Genomic DNA, 20,103 nt, shown 5'->3' on the forward strand with positions numbered 1-20,103 from the left:
CTTGGGGTATAAAACCTGAAAAGTGAACCTATTGGGTTCTGAATACATTGGCTTTTTAAAGCTTCCTGCTCTGAAATGAATTCTGAAATGCTCTGAAATGAATTCTATTAATAATGGTGAGAATCTAAGGGCAGCTGCAAAGTCTCTGATCCTGAAATGTTCTGGGATTAGCTGGTTTCTGTGTTCAGAATTTTCTTTGTAATGTTGAAGCTTTGCACATGAAACTTCTGGATTTTTTTTAGAATTTACTGGTCTATCTTTAAAACTGTAACAATAACTCAGTTGAATTTGCTCAACTAGTTGTACAGAATTGTATCAGCCTTACCATAACAGGGGGCATGGGATGAACTCTTAGACATCCGATTCCCAACCTGATGCCCTCCAGACGTTTTGGACTACAACCCCCATCAGCCCAGCCATCATGACCAGTCATCAGAAATTATGGGAACTGTAGTCCAAAATGTCTAATTTGAGGAAGACTGTCTTAAGGCTTAAGACATTCCAGTCTATACTACCCTACGTTTTGGATTGCTAGCCTGAATAATTGAGCCTGAAAATCTTTTAAAAACTCTAATCTGGGCAATTAGGTAGGCTCTCTCAAGTACTCAAGGACAAATACGTACAACTTAACCAAATGAATTTCTTTTTTCAAAAAGGAAGAAAACCAAGACAGATTTAAATTTAATTTCAAAAATGAGAAAAATACAAAACAATTATGTGAGCATTATTTCATCAAGAGTAATATGTTGTGCTTTAACATGGGTTTGAAAGCTCAAAGTTGCAACTGTCTCAGCTAAGCCTTAGCTGGCTTTAGCAGCCAGACAGGCATTTCTACATATCATAGAATCATAGAATCCTAGAGTTGGAAGGGGCCTTGTAGGCCATCGAGTCCAACCCCCTGCTCACAGCAGGAAATCCACAGCTAGAGCATCTCCCGCAGATAGCTGTCCAGCCTCTGCTTGAAGACATCCAGCAAAGGGGATCCCACCACCTCCCTAGGCAGTCGGTTCCATTGCCGAACTGCCCTTACTGTCAAGAAGCTCCTTCTAATGTCCAATCTGAATCTACGCTCCTGCAACTTAAAACCATTAGACCTAGTCCTACCCTCTGGGGCAGCAGAGAACAAATCTGTACCCTCCTCTATGTGACAGCCCTTCAGGTACTTAAAGAGTGCAATCATGTCACCCCTCAGCCTTCTCTTCACCAGACTGAACATGCCAAGTTCCTTCAACCTTTCCTCATAAGACTTGTTCTCCATACCGGCTATCATCCTTGTCGCCCTCTTCTGAACCCGCTCTAACTTGTCTATATCTTTCTTAAAATGAGGTGCCCAGAACTGAACGCAGTATTCCAGATGAGGCCTGACTAATGCAGAATATAGTGGGACTATTACTTCCCTCGACCTGGAAACTATAGCTCTGTTTATGCAGCCCAAAACCGTGTTTGCCTTTTTTGCCGCAGCATCACACTGCTGGGTCATGTTCAACTTGCAATCCACTACAATTCCAAGGTCCTTCTCACACGCACTACTGCTAAGCTGGGTATTTCCCATCTTGTACCCGTGCATTTTGTTTCTGTGGCCAAAATGCAGAATCTTGCATTTGTCTTTATTGAATTTCATTTTATTAATTTCAGCCCAATTTCCTAGTCTATCCAGGTCCCTTTGGATTTTATTCCTGTCTTCCATTGTGTTAGCTATCCCTCCCAGTTTCGTAGTGTTATGAGCATGGGGGGGGGCTCGAATGGATGATTTCTGTGGGTCACCTTTCCAGCCTCTGATTTGGAATCCTATGCCTGGGAGGCTGGCTCTGCTAGCCAGATGCATCTCCTTTGTTAATCAAATAGAGTGGCCAGGTAGTTAATGGGCCTGTTTAATTGCCCCAGCAACTGGTGAAATTTATTTATTTATTTTTATTATTTATTTAATTAATTAAGCTTATATACCGCCCGACTAGCAACAGCTCTCTGGGTGGTGAACATTAAAAATACAATAAAAGATAACACAATATAATATAACACAATACAAAACTGTACACAAAAACTGTACAGTCTAAAATCAGGTTATAATGAAAGGGGCTAGGAAGATCCTTTTGTCATTTTAAACTCTACTGGAGGAGAGTCTCTCCCTCCACTCCTGGGTGGGCAGAAGTGTGTTTGGAGTTGGTAGTGTGTGTTCTAGAGAATGGCTGGGGCTGCAGGCATGCAGAGAGGCTATCCCTTGGCATCATGGCTATAGGATGCCTCTGCACCCAGATGGAAAAGCTGGATATTGGACTGCTGATGCCTTGAACCCCTCCACCCTAAGCTCAGGTTGGAATGTGTGTAAATAAATAAACCATATTTCATAAAGACACCGCAGTCTCCGCTGACCTTCTTCCCAAAGGAAACCAAACCCTGGATGGGCGCAGGGACCCCCAAAATCTCACTGCTCAGAGATTGGGGGACGCACACAACAGTATCATCTGCAAACTTCATAAGGCTTCCCTCCACCCCATCATCTAAGTCATTGATAAAAATGTTGAAGAGTATCGGCCCCAGGACAGAGCCCTGTGGCACTCCACTCGAAACCTCCTTCCAGTCCGAAGCAGAGCCACCGACGACCACTCTTTGAGTACGGTTTTCCAACCAGTACGGTTTTCCAACCATATAGTAATCGAGTCACAGAAATGTAGGTAATCATAACTAACTTCTGTTCAGTTTTGCCAAACCTACCATACACTTGGTGAAAGGACCAGCCTAGTGACTAATTACAAAAAAAAGAAAGAAAAAAGAAAAAGGGGAGAAATGGTTTTACATGAATGTGGAGAAAGCAAAATGATTCCAGGTGAGGTAGGTCATCAAGGACCTGGAGTCCAGTGTACACAAATGCATTGTGGATGCAGGCTTTTTACTCAGAAATCAACATTCTGGCTGCACACCTATTAGTTCCTTTCACAGTGAAGATTGTAGGAAAAGTCTAAGATCACATACTGCATATTGCTGCAATGGAAAATGGCCTTTTGGTATTAGAGATACTACAGATTCTTTCCACTTGTTACAATTGCCCACTATGGTAATCTTTATTATATAGCCATGAGAGTGGCTATATATTATATCCAGCATGGAGTTTTTGCATTCCGCAATGTTAAATTGAAAATACCCCCATGCCATTCTGATGCTTCCATTAAGCTCATTTCAAAACAAACCCTTACAAAACTTATAGTCCTGAACGCAGAGATGCTTGCTTAACAACCCTCTAAATGTTCATGGCAATACACAAAACAGTCAGAGAGAATCGAGAGTTCAAAGTTTGAAAAGAGAGAAAAAAATTCCAGACCCGTTTTGGACTTTTTTCTGTCAGTGTTCTCATAATTTGTTGAAATTCATTAAAAATCAGCCATGTCCACAAAGTACCTGCAATCCTATTACTGACCTTGCCCCATACTCTGACCTTCATCTTCTGCAGTTTAAAAGTTAAAAAAAAAATTTAGCATTGAAGTCAATGATAAGCCCAGGCATGCTCATTAAGAACCAACTGTCAGTGTTCTAAAAGCCATATTCACAGCTGCTTGGTTTGGCTAATCAAGGAGCCATACCCACACCAGACCTTTATTTCACTTTAGATAGTCATGCCTTCCCCCAAAGTTTCCTGGGAAATGTGGTTTGTGAAGGGTGCTGAGAGCAGCCTGACAGAGTTCCAGTGGCCAGAGTGGTTTAACAGTCAGCCACTCTTCTGGGAATTGTGGCTCTGTGAGGGGAATAGGGCATCTCCTAGCAACTCTTAGCATCCTTCACAAGCTACACTTCCCAGGATTCTTTGGGGGAAGCCATGACTACCTAAAGGGGACTAAAGGTCTGGTGTGGATGTGGCCAGGGACAGCTTTGGTTTAAATTCAGGTGGGAGGCTACATGTACCTGCTGTAGAATAAAAAGGTGGGGGAAACCCTGAAAAATGATACTGTTCACAATGTTTTCCTTTTGGAAAAGAAAGGGGCTTTCCCTCTGCCCAGTGCCCACCCACCCTATCTCCTCCCCTTCCCCTCCCCCTCCCCTTTCCTCCCTGTTTCCCCATCTTTGCCCCTCCCCCAGGTCAGCGTCACCTATCCTAAGCATGATTGCACAGGAGTAAATCCCATTGAATTCACTAAGTATGCAAAAGATCAAACCTACCCACCTCCTCCACTCCCCCCCTGCCTGCTTCCATCCCCCTCCTCCCCTCCGCCCTTCCTCCTCTTCGTCCCCATCCCCCATGGTCAGTTTCACCTATCCTAAGCATTACAGGGGAGTAAATCCTATTGACCTCAATAAGCATGCAAATGATCAATACATTCTCAGCAAATTTGCACAGGATCCCATTTCTTACATCCTGGATTAAAAAGCAGAGAAATTCACTAATAGGAAAAAAAAACATTGTAGTTTAAGAACATACCCAACAGATATTTCTATCAAACTTTAAAAAGTAGGGAAATTGGGCAGCTATAGTGAATGCACCAGGGGAGCAGGAGACCTGACTTCCTCTCTGCCCTACAAATTTGTCAAAATGCAAACATAATTTGGGCTTGTCTTTCACAGTCCAATCCACTTTTTGTGCAGCTTGGACGAATTTGGTAACATATACCTCTGAGCCAGACGGTGAGTGGTGGCAACACCTGCAGTCAGCCCAAATAACAGAAACAAGACCTGTGCTATGCTGATCTTGTTTTAGCAGGGAGAAAGCAACAATATTAAGACACTTTAAATATGTGTGATTTACTTTGCAATTTTAGTGAAGTTTCCTATAGGAAAACATTTCTTTTTCTTCTGTTTCTGTGAATATGTGAAGTACAGCAATACCTTGCATAGTTTACACTAAAAAAACTCCAAAAACAATTGTACAATAATGGCACTGACTGTTCTGCAGGATAGTCTCCAATGGACATGAGGAGTGTCATACACAAGATAAAACAGTGGGAGGTGAAATATATTCTAGCAAAATTCCAGCCGTGCTATATGTTTTTAATCGACTATGTCCACCTTTCCTTAAGTGGAGTGCTTTAAGCATAGTAGGCTGAAAACATGCATCTTGGGCAGGCCAAACTTGTTTTTTCCAACAAGTAGAATCATTGCTTGTAGTAACATATTGTAATCAGACTGATTTTACATCAAACTGCAGTTTCAGATTCAACTGTTAATGCACCCAAAACAGAACAGGAACATAACCTCCAGTTTGAAACACAAAAGGCTGTCTTCACCATCATATGACATTGACCAATAAAAAGGCTTTGAAATTAATAAAAATAAATTAGACACAGATTTCTAGGATGAATATTGAGAGAAATATAATTTTCTAGGTTAGATTCTCTGTAGAAACAGTAGTAACATAGGAAAGAAGCAAAGTAAGAACAACACCAATGAACATACAAACATGTAATTAGAACATAAGAACATAAGAAGAGCCTGCTGGATCAGGCCAGTGGCCCATCTAGTCCAGCATCCTGTTGTCACAGTGGCCAACCAGGTGCCCGGGGGAAGCCCGCAAGCAGGACCTGAGTGGAAGAACACTCTCCCCTCCTGAGGCTTCCGGCAACTGGTTTTCAGAAACATATTGCCTCTGACTAGGGTGGCACAGCACAGCCATCACGGCTAGTAGCCATTGATAGCCCTGTCCTCCATGAATTTGTCTAATCTTCTTTTAAAGCCATCCAAGCTGGTGGCCATTACTGCATCATGTGGGAGCAAATTCCATAGTTTAACTATGCGCTGAGTAAAGAAGTACTTCCTTTTGTCTGTCCTGAATCTTCCAACATTCAGTTTCTTTGAATGTCCACGAGTTCTAGTATTATGAGAGAGGGAGAAGAACTTTTCTCTATCCACTTTCTCAATGCTATGCATAATTTTATACACTTCTATCATGTCTCCTCTGACTCACCTTTTCTCTAAACTAAAAAGCCCCAAATGCTGCAACCTTTCCTCATAAGGGAGTAGCTCCATCCCCTTGATCATTCTGGTTGCCCTCTTCTGAACCTTTTCCAACTCTATAATATCCTTTTTGAGATGAGGCGACCAGAACTGTACACAGTATTCCAAATGCGGCCGCACCATAGATTTATACAACGGCATGATGATATTGGCTGTTTTATTTTCAATACCTTTCCTAATTATCGCTAGCATGGAATTTTCCTTTTTCACAGCTGCCGCACACTGGGTCGACATTTTCATCGTGCTGTCCACTACAACCCCAAGGTCTCTCTCCTGGTCAGTCACCGCCAGTTCAGACCCCGTGAGCGTATATGTGAAATTCAGATTTTTTGCTCCAATATGCATAATTTTACACTTGTTTATATTGAATTGCATTTGCCATTTTCCCACCCATTCACTCAGTTTGGAGAGGTCTTTTTGGAGCTCTTCGCAGTCCCTTTTTGTTTTAACAACCCTGAACAATTTAGTGTCGTCAGCAAACTTGGCCACTTCACTGCTCACTCCTAATTCTAGGTCATTAATGAACAAGTTGAAAAGTACAGGTCCCAATACCGATCCTTGAGGGACTCCACTTTCTACAGCCCTCCATTGGGAGAACTGTCCGTTGATTCCTACTCTCTGCTTTCTGCTTCTTAACCAATTCCTTATCCACAAGAGGACCTCTCCTCTTATTCCATGACTGCTAAGCTTCCTCAGAAGTCTTTGGTGAGGTACCTTGTGAAACGCTTTTTGAAAGTCTAAGTACACTATGTCCACTGGATCACCTCTATCTATATGCTTGTTGACACTCTCAAAGAATTCTAATAGGTTACTGAGACAGGACTTTCCCTTGCACAAGCCATGCTGGCTCTGCTTCAGCAAGGCTTGTTCTTCTATGTGCTTAGTTAATCTAGTTTTAATAATACTTTCTACCTGTTGTCCAGGGACAGAAGTTAAGCTAACTGGCCTGTAATTTCCGGGATCCCCCCTGGATCCCTTTTTGAAGATTGGTGTTACATTTGCCACTTTCCAGTCCTCAGGTACGGAGGAGGACCTGAGGGACAAGTTACATATTTTAGTTAGCAGATCAGCAATTTCACCTTTGAGTTCTTTGAGAACTCTCAGGTGGATGCCATCCGGGCCCGGTGATTTGACAGTTTTTATATTGTCCATTAAGCCTAGAACTTCCTCTCTCATTACCGCTGTTTGTCTCAGTTCCTCAGAATCCCTTCCTGCAAATGTTAGTTCAGGTTCAGGAATCTGCCCTATATCTTCCACTGTGAAGACAGATGCAAAAAATTCATTTAGCTTCTCTGCAATCTCCTGATCGTTCTTTAGTACACCTTTGACTCCCTTATCATCCAAGGGTCCAATCGCCTCCCTAGATGGTCTCCTGCTTTGAATGTATTTATAGAAGTTTTTGTTGTTGGTTTTTATGTTCTTAGCAATGTGCTCCTCAAATTCATTTTTAGCATCCCTTATTGTCTTCTCGCATTTCTTTTGCCAGAGTTTGTGCTCCTTTTTATTTTCTTCATTCGGACAAGACTTCCATTTTCTGAAGGAAGACTTTTTGCCTCTAAGAGCTTCCTTAACTTTGCTCGTTAACCATGCTGGCATCTTCTTGGCCCTGGTGGTACCTTTTCTGATCTGCGGTATGCACTCCAGTTGAGCTTCTAATATAGTGTTTTTAAACAACTTCCAAGCATTTTCGAGTGATGTGACCCTCTGGACTTTGTTTTTCAGCTTTCTTTTTACCAATCCCCTCATTTTTGTGAAGTTTCCTCTTTTGAAGTCAAATGTGACCATGTTGGATTTTCTTGGCAATTGGCCATTTACATGTATGTTTAATAGCACTGTGGTCACTGCTCCCAATCGGTTCGACAACACTTACATCTCGCACCAGGTCCCGGTCCCCACTGAGGATTAAGTCCAGGGTTGCTGTCCCTCTGGTCTTTGGAGATACCACCACTCACCATATGCTCAGAGGCACATGCTAAGAATTTTTTCCAAGCTACACAGGAAGTGGATTGGACTGTGAAAGACCAAAATTGTGTGTGCAGTTTTACAAAGTTGTAGGGCAGTTCAATATCTCAGAGAGGAGGTCAGGTCTCCTGCTCCCCTGATGCATTCACTATAGCTGCCCAATTTCCTTGCTTTTTAAATTTGATAGAAATATCTGTTAGCTATAGGTACATTCTTAAACTGAAAGTTTTTTTTTTGCCTATTAGTGAATTATATTTTACTTCTGTTTCAGGCTTCAGTTTTAATTCTGATGGTCTCTAGCTAAGGAGCGAGCATTATTGATTTTCTCCTTTTAGTATTTATGTTTCATTGTTCTGGTTTAAAGTTGCCAGCCATGTTTTCCACACTGATGTTGGGACTCCCAAATGCATCTCGGCCCGCAAAAGAACCTTCTCATCTAATTGAATTAACAGTGGGTCTGTTCTGCTTAATAGAGTTTGTCATGAAACACTAAGTGGATGAAACAATGATCACAGTAAATCATATTGTGTTTCTGCTCTCTGGACAATATTAACTTTCAGCTGGTTGTTGAGAAGTTTATCCCTCTTACCAATCATTACATACATGCAGGACAATCTTCTTTGACTGGTGGATAAAGTATGGCTAACTGAAGCTTGCATATTGGTAATGAACTTGCCTAATTAAAGAGAGATGCAGATGGCTGTGCTACCTAGCAATTTTCACCTCTCTTACTTTAACTCCAATTATAGTCCTTCCCTACTGACTTACACTGTATAAATTACAAAGTCAGAAGGGCAGATGACTATTCACCTATTTCTATTCATAAAGAGAAGTCTAACACTTTAATTCTTTTTCTGTGCAAAGCATGTGACCATGGCTTTAGTATTTGTCTGGAAATAGTGGTATCTTCATTAAAAACACACAACAAGGAAACAGATTAATGATCTTAGCAGACAAGCTCAGTAGGATGATGCATATAACGTTTTATAAAACACAGTGGGCACAATCCACTGGGGACCTCTCTTGATCTATTGAAATTGCTGGGAACTCTGCAGTAACACATTTATGTTCTTGCATACGTAGTGGAAATTGTGTTGGGCAAATTCCTCTACCCACTGTGCTTTTAATTGTAGTTGGGGAAGGGTTTGGGTCCTAATTATTGAAAATGCAGCTTAGTTGGAAAAGCAGGTAACTAGTTCTTAAACAATGGCTGCAGCTTTCTGTGAAATTAATATGTTGGAATTTCTAGCTTCACCCCTTCTTAAATTATGATGTATTAAGAAATATATATATCTAGATGTATATATTCCCACCCCCAACGGCAGACCTTTATTCCTATTGGGAAAGTAAGGACCTTGTTTCCACCAGGAGAAATCCAAGCTTCTCCCAAAATAAACAAGACTGACATGGGCAACAAAGTGAGACAGGTGCTAAAGCAGAATCCAAGACTTTCCTCCTCTCAAATAGCTGGATAAATTGATGTTCAGTAGTTTTACATTTGCTTTTTTAAGGAAATGGGATTGTTAAAACTATACTGTTCTTTGTCTTTGAAAGCAGAAAAAATGACTCAAAATATGCAAGCATTCAATATTGGTATGTTCCATATCAATTTCCTTGCCTAACATTATATATAGGGTATATAGGAAAAGGGTTGTAGCTCACTGGTAGAACATCTGCCTTGCATGTAGAAGGTCCCAAGTTCAATCCCTGGCATCTCCAGGTAGGGCTCGCAGAGACTCCTGCCTGAAACCCTGGAGAGCCACTGCCAGTCAGTGTACTCAATACTGAGCTAGATGGACCAATGGTCTGACTCTGTGTACGGCAGCTTCCTATGAGTCACATTCTAATGGCATATTTTGGCAAGAGAAGGAAATGTAATTCTATTGTTCCATTTTAAATTCTAACATCCTTTGGTGACATCTTTCTTCTGGGTTCCCTGTCAAGATCCAAAAGAACAAAAAAGTGGTAGCACTTAAAGATTTAACAGATTTATTGTATCATAAGCTAGACCCCACTCTACTACTTTCAGTTGGTAGATATAGGTACAGAGAAAATGGTAACATCTGGGACCAAAAGGCCATAAATGTAAGCTGCTTGGTAAGTCTGTGACATTTTTGTGCAAAGTTCAAATGCATGTAAGAACTGTGATATTTCAGAATAGCAGTAAACGGTGATAATACAATTTTCCTAGTTTTGCTGGGCCAACATAACCTCTTTGCTGCTGCTGTTATATGCCTTCAAGTCGATTATTACTTATGGCGACCCTATGAATCTTTTTTTGATATATTCAAAGGGTTTTCATGGTAAGAGGTACTCAACCATTGCCTTCCTCTAAGCCTACAGCACTCGGTATTCCCAGGCAGTCTCCCATCCAAGTACTAACCAGGCCTGACCCTGCTTAGCTTCTGAGATCAGACGAGATTGGGCGTTTTCAGGGTAGTATGGCCATAGGCAATATAACCTCTTTACTGGGTAAGAAATCTGTGATTCTCTTATGATTAAGACTTAAATGAATAGAATCACATTTGCTGATAAATGTTTATGCTGGAGCCTTCCTTTGAAGTTCTTCTAATAATATATATTTGCCAAATGAGGATAATGCTTCCCGTATCTGACAAAGTGGTCTATGAAAGGTTATGCCACAATAAATCTTTAAAGTGCCATAAGACCCTATTGTTTTTGCCGCAGCAAGTTAGCATAGCTGCCTTCTGGAATAAAATGAACCAAGCTACCTTTTCTTTTGTTCATCTCTCATTTTCTTATGCTGAAATTTGCTGGATTCCCAAATTAATGCCTAGCTGACAAGAAATGCCTTAACTGATTGTGACCCGTTCCATGTTGCCATATCTGATGATTACTTGAGTAAATGCCCATAATTGCAAAGGTTCCGGAAAGAAATCCAGTGAACTAGGATTCCTTTTTATTTTTTTTTAAGTAGGCTTGGCCTGTTGATAGCATAATATATTACGCAAATGTATGCTGGTTTGCAATGTGGTTTCGTGTTTCAAAATGACATTCTAAATGAGGATATCATGATATCATGTACAATGAATCTTAACACTATTGCATTGATTAAAAAGTGCAAGTGCCATTGCTTTCCTCCTGCAAGCTCTTTCTCCCCACCTATCCAAACCTGAAGAATTAACTCAACATAGTGCTGTTGTGGAATAATTCATTCCTTGTGTTGATATCTGTGATGTTCCTGTATTATATGGTAAGTGCTGTTTGTATAGAAGATATGTGGTAAGTGGAATGAAAGAGGAGGGGGGAGTAAATGAGCAGTAGAATGCTGGATGATTGGCTGAGTGTTTGGATGGTTGAGAGTATAAATGGAAGGATGACAGTTGCATCTGGGTGGACATTAGTGGGTTGTTTTGGTGGAGTTTGGAGGTGGGTGTGAGTTGGTGTATGTCAGGTGAGTGTGGAGAAAGAGGGAGGTGGAGTTCGGATTAGTAATAAGTCAAATATCATAGTAATAGATGAAACCATAAGCTTGTAGATCATTATCAAAGTTATCTTGTTATTAATGTTATTTAATAAATACTATTTTGGTTTACCGAAGGCCTGATCCTTGGCTGGGGTTTCACAGACCAGAAGGGAGGGTAAGGTAATAACCAAGGCTGAAGGGAAACAGTAACAAATGGTGGCAGCGGTGAAGAGGAGAAGATAACATTATAAGTATCCAGAGCAACCCCGAGTTATGAGTTATCTGCATTGATACAAGGGGGTTGGGAACAGCATAGGCACGCAGTCATGAATATAACTGGATAGAGAGACTCAGGCAAGGTCTCTGGGAACATTGGTTGTAGAACGTGACTGGTGGTGCTGCCTAGCAGGGGGATCTATTGAGATCTGTGCTAGAGCGGAGAGAGAAACCATAAAAAAGGACAGTCCGGACTGGTGGAGTCCCTGGTGGTGCCTAGTGAAAGGCAGTAGCCACGAGCAGGTAGGAACCTGACAGGGAGAGCCAGGGAAGGGCGTCACAATATCATCCCAGATTTTAATATGAGGGAAAATGCTTTATATTTCACCATGCATGTTCTTCTGCTTCCCCATTTGTACCTCCACTTACTGGGATTTCCTAGCCACCATTTGCAGGATAAATGCCAGTCTCTGGCACTTTGCGGATAAAATCGATACTATTAAGAATGCCATTCCATGTAATACAATCGCAGTGAGCGAACAAGATATGGCCAATGGTGCCCTAGTGATGTGGGATCAGTTCCAGCTTCTTCTTTCTAATGAGGTGGACAAGATGCTTTCAACCTTAAAACCAACCACTTGCTCACTGGATCCCTGCCTGTCGTGGCTCATTATGAGCTGCAAGGATAGACTGGGCGAGGGGATCAAGGCAGTGGTAAATATGTCCCTGAAAGAGGGAGTAATGCCTTCAGCCCCCAAGGAGGTAGTAATTAAACCAATTTTTAAAAAGCCCTCTTTGGATCCCATTGATTTGAACAACTTTCGCACAGTCTCGAATCTGCCATTCCTGGGCAAGGCAGTTGAGTGGGTGGTGGTGAAGCAGTTACAAGCGCATTTGGAGGAAATGGCTTATTTAGATCTATTTCAATCAGGCTTTAGACCTGGACATGGGACCAAAATGGCCTTGGTCACCTTGGCGGATGATATGAGGAGGGCGTTGGATAGGGGCGAATGCACCTTCCTTGTCTTCCTTGATCTCTCAGCAGCCTTTGACACAGTTGATCATGATATCCTTCTGGACTGCCTGGAGGGGTTAGGTATAGGGGGCACTGTATTGCAGTGGTTCCATTCTTTCCTCTCTGGCAGGCACCAGAGAGTGGCATTCGGGGATGAGATGTCGGACCCTTGGCCTCTCACTTGTGGGGTGCCACAGGGCTCTATTCTTGCCCCGATGCTGTTTAACATCTATTTAAAGCCGCTGGGGGCTATCATCAGAAGATTTGGGCTGCGGTGTCACCAATATGCAGATGACACGCAGCTTTATCTTTCATTTAAATCTTCACCGAGGTTGACTATAGAAACCCTGTCCAATTGCCTGGAATCAGTGAGTGACTGGATGGGAAGGAAGAGGCTGACAAAAGAAGGTTGGATGATGTTGACCTTGTGCTCAATGGGGTTCGGTTGCCCCTGAAAGACCAGGTCCTCAGCCTGGGGGTCATTCTTGACTCCCAGCTGTCCATGGAGGCTCAGGTCTCGGTGCTGTATCAAATCCATCTGATATGGAGGCTGCGCCCATACCTTCCTAACCATCTGCTCCCATCGGTAGTACATTCCCTTGTCTCCTCTTGCCTAGACTATTGTAATGCGCTCTACGTGGGGTTACCCAGGAAAATGGTCCAGAGGTTACAACTGGTACAGAATGTGGCGGCTCGCCTAATTAAGGGCAGCCGCTGGTGAGATCGCATCACTCCAGTATTAAAGGAGTTGCACTGGTTGCCAGTTGTTTACCGGACCCATTTCAATGTATTGGTTCTGACTTTTAAAACCCTACATGGTTTCAGCCCATTCTATCTGAGGGATGCCTTCAGCCTTATCAGGAATGCCGCTCAACAAGATCAGCCTCAAAAGGCCTTCTCTCCCACCAATTAAAACAGCTAGACTGGTGAGGACTAGGGAGACAGCCTTTTCAATTGTGGCCCCCACTTTGTGGAATTCCCTCCCAAATGATCTCTGCCATGCCCCTGCTATGATGAACTTCCGCCGGGCCTTGAAGACCTTGCTTTTTAGGGAGGCCTTTGGGGAGGGTTAGGTTTTTATTATTCTCATTGAGATGTTACTGTTTTAATGTATTTGTATGCTTTTTCTGTACGTCTCTCAGAGTGACTGGACAACCAGCCAGATGGGTGACTAACAAACCTAATAAATAAATAGACAACAGCAATGCCTTCTGCAGATAATGTTTTCAGATAAGTTCCTTATCACTTGAGGTTGCAGTTCTGTCTAGTCCTTCCCTGTTTGAGTAAGCTCCATTGAATACATTACTTCTGAGTAAACATGCATAGGATTGCACTATAAATATCTTTACAGGTAGTTAAATAAACATATTTGACAGTCATGCTGATATAAATATTTCTTCATACTATGTACTGATATCTATCTGATTTCACACTATGGTTGTACATTATTATTTCCTCTACATTTTAAGTGTGACCTTCTTCCTTAGGGCGGTCATGGTCCCCCTCTGTTGTTTTCACTCTGAGAGGTAGATAAGGTTAGAGATGGTGAGTAGCCCATGGTCACTCAGTAAACTTTGTAGCTGATTTCCATTTTAAAAATTTATTAAAATAATGTATCTGCAGACAAAGTTTATGAAGTAATGCAGATCCACACAATACATTTAAAGCACATTCAACTTGTATTTAAAGCACATGAATTCCTGGGAAGTGTAGTTTCCCCCCACAGTTATAGTTCCCACCACCCTTAAGAAACTACAGTTCCCATGATTCTGTGGTGGGCTTCATGTGCTTCAAATGTGTTTTGAATGTGATTTAAATGAATGTTGTGGATCTGCCCTATATATGCTGTGCATTCACTACTGAATTGAAAGGAACAATGTTAAAATATACTTTTTTAAACAGGGGAAGGGCTGTAGCTCAGTGGTAAGGCACATGTGTTGCATGTAAAAGTCCAAAATCCAATCCTTGGAAAAGATGATTGCTGGAATCCTGGAGAGCCAATGCTAGTCTATGTCATCAATACTGAGCTAGATGGTATCAAACAGCCTGAGTCAGTATAAGGCAGATTCCTTTATTCCTATAACAGGAAAGATAACGAAGGGGCACAGTGACTCCAAAATGGATTTATGTGTTTTATTTGCAACATTTATATACAGCTTTATTGTGAAAAAAAACCCCTCAAAAAGGAATTAAAACAATAACATTATTGGCAAAAACAGTTAGACAGGTGTTTGAAAACATTCAAAATAATAAAACCAACAATGAGTTAAAAATAGATTAAAAGCATAATAGAAAAGTATAACATATACACTCACTCAACTTCCTGGAGGTCATTCACAACCCTGACTTCATTTATTGGCTAAAAACCTGAAAAGGCGGGGATTAGAGCAGCCAACTTTTAACAGAAGTTGTGGGGTTTTTTTTGACATTTTGGTGTATATCTCTGGAACCAGACCACCTAGAAACTTATTTTGTTTTAAAAAATGAAAGCTAAGAGTCTGGAGAGTAAGGTGACTCACCCATAGACCTAGAGAGGACCCTCAGAAACTGGAGTCTCTGGGCAAAAACCGGAGACCTGGCAACCCTATCACAGACCCAGCTGCCTGATAAAGGGGGCCCAGGATGTAGGCCCTGCTACTGGCACTAGCAGCTGCCCTAATATGCTAGAGCCTGTCCATTCTGTGTTGCTTAGAACTGGGACCCAGGGAAGTCTGTGGGTAGGATGCTTTGTGTGTTTAAAAAAATAATTAGTGGGTGTGAGAGCAATTTGGCTTTCCTCTGCGCTAATCTATCCCAAAAGCCAAAGAGGAATAACATCTGTGATAGAGGTTACTTTACCGTCTCCTATCAGCCCCAGCCTGCAGAAAATTTAGCTGGAGTCCTCTCCCCATATGAATCAGCTTTATAAACAGTCTCTATGTGTACTTCCACAGCCTTGCCCACTCAAAGGAGTCATAAGAGCATAAGAGCCAAAGGCCAATCTAGTCCAGCATCCTGTTCTCATAGCGGCCAACCAGATGCCTATGGGAAGATCACAAGCATGACCTGAGCACAGTAGCACTCTTTTCACTTGTGATTCTCAGCAATTGGCGTCCCCCTTTCCTACTAGCTCTAGCAGGAACGTTTTGGGTTGGCTCATCGCTTACCAGCTACAGCTACTTCACAGCAAATACAACTCATGCGATGCTTCCCATAGGCATCCTACTGGCCACTATGAAAACAGAATGCTGGACTAGATGGGCCATTGGCCTGATTCAACAGGCTCTTCTTACGTTCTTATTTCCTCATAATTGCACTGCAATAGGTATTCATGATATAGCATTGGAGCAGTTGCATGACTTCACAGTATGTATGCACAACAAAATGAATGTCTTCCTGACATGTAATTTGGTATTATGTGAGGCAGGTTTTCGTGTCATTACTGAGTTAGTATTTTCAGTGACATTGGTTTCACTGTCATCACTTCTGAATTGTATTCTGAGCAACAACTGAAACTGTTTAACCACCTTTTTTTGGGGGGGGACACTTTCTTCCTGAAACAAAAGACATCATCCCACTTCTGAAAGAGCTCAGAAACTCTTTGTGAGAGCAAATATTTGGCTTTCCTTGTCGTCTATTACAAAGGGGACACTGTGTTTGGTAAACAGAGAGCATCTGAAAGTCCTGCTTGTTCTAAAGCGTCTAGAGAAATTAATCTAAAGTCCAGATGAACAAATGACACAGCTACTACAAATGTTAAGACTGCTATGTGATAGTGGATATTAAAGGTGAATTTGGCCATGAGAGGGCAATCAAAATTAATGTACCCCTTGAATAATAGGTATGCTTGCATCTCACGTGACTTGTGAAATCAAAGTGCTACACAGTTGCCAGCTTTAAGTACTCACATAAAAGGCAATCAAAATGTGCCTTTAGTAAAACTGCACATCCATTCTTATGTTGAGAGGGCTACATAAGGACCTCAATGCAGGTTTTTCTGCTTATGCATGACTCCGCAGGAGAGCAATGGTGTTTGAAGTCCTTTCCCAAATTGACCATCTGTGATCTAGCCTACTGTTTTTTCTTTAATACCTAAAGGTTACAGATGGAAAGAGCTAGAGGGATGCTAAAGATAATATGACACAAAAGAAGACAAATTAATCCTGTACAAATTTGGAAGCTTAAATGTAACAATTATAATACAGAAGACAACTATCTGTGGAGATAGTTAAGCAGCACTCTGGAACCATAACATTTAAGTCTTTCAATTTTAAATTTATGAAACTTTGCAGGTGGTTCCATAAAAGGAACATAAGTTGATCGGTGGTGGTTATGAATATCAGCGGGGAAAAGGTACTCAGCAAAATATTGAGTACACTTACCATTCCACACTGGTTTTTGTAGTGTATGGTGCTCCCAAAACTGTGGACCATAGTCTGGTAAGTATATGTCTGAAACCACTATTCAGTTCTATTGCAGGCCATCAATGAGTTGTATCAGTAGAGGTCTCTATAGGCAATTTCCCATCACAAATTTGATCCAAGATTGGGCCAACACAGAAGTACCCTGTGTCACTGATATAAGTGAACTCAGTACACATGGAGCAAGACGGTGGACAAAGAATACAATTGTTTCAGATCAAGGTGAACTAAATAGCTTTTTCCTAACTGAATGCCACTTTATTTTTCTTCAGGATATTAGGGATGGATGATAATTTCAATTCAGTTCACATTTCAAGCCAAATCTATCATATTAGCACTTTCTGAAACAATATGAGAACTAAAACACAGCCATCCTTTGAATTTGCACTTATTCAAATTTTGAAATGCACTTTGCCAGCCAAACAATGCTTTTTAAAAAAAATCATTATGTTAGGGGAAAGTGTGCAAAAAAATATATGAGTGAAAATAACATGAAAATGCATTATATCATGAAAAATTGCTTGCAAAAATGTGTACATTAGTTAAAACTGCCTACAAAAATGGGTTTATTAGGAGAAAATAGCATTAAAATGCTGGAGAATTTTCATGAGGATTTTCTTTTAAAAAAATAGCAAATTGTTGCAGAAATATGGAGAACTGAATTTAAGACTGGAAAAATGAGAAACCAGGAGAAATGAAACTGACAGATCTTTCCATTCTTAGCACACACACACTCTCTCTGGGCAGAACTGCCACTGAAAATGCACAGGTACAGCTAGTGCAGAAAATGGCTGTGTATTCATATGAAATGTTGATACAGTATCAGGGATAGGGAACTTTGGTCTTCTAGATGTTGGTGGACTCCATCTCCCATCAACCCTAGCCAGCATGGCCAGTGGTCAACAATGGGAGTTGTAGTCGAACAACATCTGGAGGGTGACAGGTTTTCCTTCCCCCCTGTAGATAATCTAGAAAGTTGTATGCCTCCATGCAAACTTTCTCATTGCTGTGTGTGTACATGAGTACTCCAATGGGTCTTTGGATAAGGCCATTAGAATGAACATTTAAAAAGAGTAAAGGTATGTTTTCCTTAAGTGGTATTTTTTCTAAAAATGTGAAGCACTAAGAAGTTATTTTGTGTATTCATGGAGATAATTTTGCCATAGCTAATTTATGGGTGCTTTTTAATGGGCGCTTTTTTTTTGGCAACTAAAATATAAAAATCAGTCTAATGATGTGCAAGTTTTGATACATTTTTCTTATCCCTGTGAAAAATTCTGAGGCTCTGATGTTAAATGTTCCGCCTTGACATCACATGTATACAATGACCTACTTTTAGTCCCGCCTTGCCAATTAGCCCACAGAAGTGACTAGCCTGCAAAGCTTTTTGTTAGGCTGCTGGGGGCTGGCAGAGGATGGACAGAGTTCAGTGTCTCCTGCTGGAGCGTGCTGCATTTCTATATTGATCACAGAGAAGAGGGATTCTCTGCTTCCTCTTGAAGTCTGCTTGGTTTCTGTGCTGGGTTCAGAGGAGGAGCAGAGCTCTTCATCCCCCCTTTACCAGCTCACTTACTCACCTGCACAGACTTCCATGTAATCTTCTGAATGCAGATCCTTAATACTTTTGGTTACCATGCCAGTGCTGAAATGCAAGGTTGTTTTAGTGTCTCATGTGACTATAAGATAGAGTTTAGAAGTTTATTTTCTATAAAGCTGGCCAGAAATGTAAGATGATGAAGTCAATGGACATGCAGGTTATGGATGGTGTGTGTGTGAATAAGTAAATGCAAGCTGAAATTGGTAGTTGCTAAGACTGTTAAATTAGAGGTTGAGTTCCTTTTATTAATCATTTCTATAGCATGTGTCATAGTCAAAGCACTTTAGAATCTTATCGGATCTTCAAAATTATCCTGTGATACAGGTCACTAACAACTCTCAGCACCCTTCACAAATTACACTTCCTAGTGGAATGTCTGGTGTGGATGTAGCCAGGGACAGCTTTGGTTTAAATTTGGGTGGGAGACTATTCATGTTTGCTGTAGAAAAGGTGGGGATAACCCCCCCAAATAATGATACTGTTAACAGTGTTTTCCTTTTGTTAAGGGACTTTGCCCAGTGCCCACCCACCCAATCTCCTTTCCTCTACCCTCTCTCCTTCTTTCCCCCTCCCTGCCCCTCCCCCAGGTCAGTTTCACCTATCCCAAGCATAATTGCACAGGAGGAAATCCCACTGAACTCAGTATGTAAATGATCAAACCTGCATTTTCCCTCCCATGACCACTCCAGACCTCCTTCCCCCCTTTCCTCTTCCCTTCATGGTAATTTCATCTATCCCAAGCATGATTGCACAGGAGTAAGTCCCACTGAACTCAAAAAGCATGCAAATGATCAGACCTGCCCTCCTCCTCCCCTCTGCCACTCTTCTTCTCCCCCCCCCATGGTGAATTTCACCTATCTGAAGCATGACTGCAGGGGAGCAAATCCCGTTGAACTCAATAAGCATGCAAATGATCAATCCATCCTCAGCAAACTTGCACAGGATCGCATTTCTTATCTCCCGGATTAAAAAGCAGAGAAATTCACTAATAGGCAAAAAAAACTTTGTGGTTTAAGAAATTGGTAACATGTGCCTCTGAGAATATGGTGAGTGGTGGCAACACTTGCAATCAGGACTGCATCTCCAAAGATGAAGAATTACATTTTTGTTGTTTGTTGTTTTTCTTACTTTGCTTCTTTCCTGTGTTACTACTGTTTCTACAGAGAATCTAACCTAGTAAATTATATTTCTCTCATTATTCATCCTAAAAATTTGTGTGAAATGTATTTTTATTAATTTCAAAGCCTTTTTATTGGTCAATATTATTTGATGGTGAAGACTGCCTTTTGTGTTTCAAACTGGAGGTTATGCTCTATTTCTATTTTGGGTGCATTAACAGTTGAATCTGAAACTGCACTTTGATGTAAAATTAGACTGATTATAGTATGTTGCTACTTAAGCAATAAATCTAGCTGCTGGGAAAAACAAACTTGGCCTGCCCGAGATGCATGTTTTCAGCCTGCTATGCTTAAACCACTCCACTTAAGAAAGGATGGGCATGGTCAATTAAAAACATAGAACACCTAGAAATTTGCTAGAATATATTTCA

The 20,103-nt window shown here is 41.3% G+C and overlaps 1 long non-coding RNA gene and 1 pseudogene across 1 annotated transcript in view; one reads left to right on the forward strand and one right to left on the reverse strand.

Annotated features, from left to right (window-relative positions):
- Window positions 1-20,103, forward strand: part of LOC133383607 (uncharacterized) — a 93,041-nt gene that overhangs the window by 16,435 nt on the left and 56,503 nt on the right. The gene's annotated exons all lie outside the window — the stretch shown is intronic.
- Window positions 10,234-10,352, reverse strand: LOC133375696 (5S ribosomal RNA; annotated as a pseudogene).

Source organism: Rhineura floridana, chromosome 1 (assembly GCF_030035675.1).
Source record: "Rhineura floridana isolate rRhiFlo1 chromosome 1, rRhiFlo1.hap2, whole genome shotgun sequence".
Taxonomy (NCBI): Eukaryota; Metazoa; Chordata; class Lepidosauria; order Squamata; family Rhineuridae; genus Rhineura; species Rhineura floridana.